The sequence below is a fragment of the Mustela lutreola genome, chromosome 1 (genome assembly GCF_030435805.1).
Source record: "Mustela lutreola isolate mMusLut2 chromosome 1, mMusLut2.pri, whole genome shotgun sequence".
Lineage (NCBI taxonomy): Eukaryota > Metazoa > Chordata > Mammalia > Carnivora > Mustelidae > Mustela > Mustela lutreola.
Window position 1 is genome coordinate 264760092 of NC_081290.1, and position 3265 is coordinate 264763356.

Genomic DNA, 3265 nt, shown 5'->3' on the forward strand with positions numbered 1-3265 from the left:
AAAAAAATGTGTTTTACTGCTATATATTCTATTTGTATGTCATTTGGTGTAAACAGCTACACACTGTGTATATGTATGTGTATATGTGTGTGTATATAGTTATCTATACCTAATAGGTAATACCACATTTAGAGGTATATATTAATCATTCTGCTAAGCACCATATTTCAAGCATTAATATGTAATACCTTTTGATACTAGTGGGTAGCTAAATATATGCAGATTTTTCTATCCTGTTTGACCTCATAAACCTTGCCCTAGTTATATAATTGTTAACTTTCCAGTGGAAACCAAGTTTCTGTTGTGTGGAAACCAAGTTTCTGTTGTGTGGAAACCAAGTTTCTGTTGTGTGGAAACCATTTATTGCCCTTGGTTTTACATTATCCATCTGTGGATATTGTCTGTGTTTGTTTGTTTTGGATGTATAGTAACCAACCACGCTGTTATAATCAGTGTGTGGATACAAGGATTTGCTTTTTATATTTCAGTAGGGATTTTCATAACAAGCATGATTATTCTACAAATTCTGAATTATCATGGCAAAACGGTTTTTTTTTATTCCCTTTCTATAAATAGCAATTTTGTCACATGTGTTTAATAACTTTTTCCTCCATTTCATTAAGTTGCAGAATGCACATTTTATTAGAAAGGATCATAGACATTGAAGGATTGTAATATTTCCTTTGAGGGATTGGTAAAGCAAGAGTGGACAGCCTACTTCCCTCCATTTTCATGTCTGCTTCTTCTGAGCAAACCACTGCCCAACACCAGAGAACTTTTCAGAACAAGAGGCCAGCTATGTCTTTTTTTTTTTTTTTTTTAAATTCCTCAGATTGTAAATACTGAGCAATCAGGACTAAATAGATTTGATTTCATTAAACACCAGGCTTAAACATAAAGCCCACTGTGTCCTAAAAGAAGCAGAAGAAGCAGAAATGAGAAAACTTCCTACAAACCTGTAATTTTCTCTTATTTAATTTTCTCCTAAGAATACTAGATATATGTAAAAGAAATAAAAAGCTGAAATTGCCATATATGTCAACAAATGAAGGAGAAAGGTATGAGATATCAAATATATTTAGGATTATTTTTTGAACCCCCTTGAGGATATTGAAAGAACACAAGTAGTATATATTTGTCATTAGAAACACAACAGAAAATAGAAGATCTAATTGGATTGGAGCATCTTTTAATTTTTCACGCTCCATTTAATAAAAATAATCTGCCACTACAAGGAAGGAAAACTCTATTCAGGAAAAATGTACACTAGAAATAAGTGGTAATAATATATGTCAATGAAACGGATACACACACATACACATAGTGGATAGATAGTATGATAAAAGTATTAGTGAGTTATATATAGTAATACTTAAGGAAGAGTATTTCTATATTCCTATTTACTTTTCTTTTTAAAATGAAGTATCTCCTCAATTATAGGTCAAAAAGAATGCTTTACATAAAAATCGCCTGTTGCATCTTCTCTGGAAACAAAATATTAATTAAAACCATGATCCATGGAAAGCTTCTTAATACAGTAAAGATTTTGTTGTGAACAGTGACAGTAGGGAAGATAATGTATTTGAATAATTTCATCTGTTAGTGTACGGAACAGCAACACTTCAGCAGCCTTGAATTCTTGCATGGGAGAGGGAAAAAATCATATTTGTCATTTTGGTAACTTTCAATTAGAATCAAAGTCCTGATGAATATATTCTCTCCTAAATAATGATTTCTTGATTTCAGACATCTTTTAACTAATTTTGTTTAATATAGCTCAGAGGCTTACAATATGGATATACTATTCACCATTTGTAGTTATCACTAACAGTTATAATACATTCTCTTATAATTTACTCACTTTCAATGTGACCACTAACATCTGCACAGTCCTTTACAGGCTACCAAGTCATAAATATATGTTATCTTATTTACTTCTCATAACATTTTGAGATGGTAATTTTTTCTTGTATTTGTTCAGAGATGAGGAAACAAACAATCCAAGAGAGTCAGCAACTTTCTTGTGATCTTATGGCTAGTATGTCAAAATCAGAACTTTAGCATTTCTTTTTTTTCCACTACAACATGCTGTTATCTATTTGGTATAGGAGCTTAAGTTCAGGTTGTAAATTGAGATGATTAATTCATTGACTGGTTTATTCTTTGGCTCATTCATTCCTCCAGCAAATGTTTGTTCTGCACTTACCATGCCCCAGGTGTTGTGCTAGGAGCAAGGATACATTGACAAGGATTATATAGATCATTGCATCACTGATAAAATACATCAACAATTGTGTAATTTCAAGGCAACACAGTAAATACTTTAAGGAGGAGTGTCTATAAGATACATGGTTATATAGTGACAGAAAACAAACCTTTATCTTTCCACTGATGTCAAGGCTAACAGGAAGGTAGCTTTTGAAATTAACTTGAAATAGAGGAAACTTAATACACAAAGTGCTGGCAATGAGGTTCTTAAGACATAGGAAAGAACATATTCCAAGGCAGATTGATGTCTAGTTGGTTTTAGTAATGCTTTTTAAACTCTATTCAGAAAGTATACTCTTACCATCTACACTTAAGATGATTTGCTTCATCTTAAACCCCAGTTCACCCCACTACATCTGACACTCTATCCATAAGAGGTGGATTTTACTTAACACTTACCACATGTCAAAAACTATTATAAATGTTTGTATAAGTGATATTTTTATTAAAAATTCTCTATTGTGCAATTGCTATTTTATTTTCCATTTTGCAGATGAGGAAATTGAGGAACAAAACATCTAGGTAATTTATCCAAGGTAATCTAACAAATAAAGCCAAAAAAAAAAAAAAAGAAAAAAGAAAAAAAAAGGCTGGACTCCAGGGAGTTCAATTCCAGAATCCTTGCTTTTCATCTCGACACCACACTGCATTCTTTTTCCACATATTGCCTTATTTTGAGTGTCACCCATCCATTTTTATTTTGAAAACCTAATCAAGTTCTTACAGAAAAAAATATTTTATTTAAAATTACATTTATATCAACTTCACTTTAGTGTTGTATAAATTTATTCCTTCAAGGCTTTTATGCAAGCAGGGGTATGACTAGTTAAAAAGATAGGCCAAACAAAATGGTGTGATTTGGTTCAATTACTTACTCTCTGATTCTGTTTTCTTATATTAAAGAATGCTAGTTTTTTTTTAAATTTTTTATTTTTTATAAACATATATTTTTATCCCCAGGGGTACAGGTCTGTGAATCACCAGGTTTACACACTTC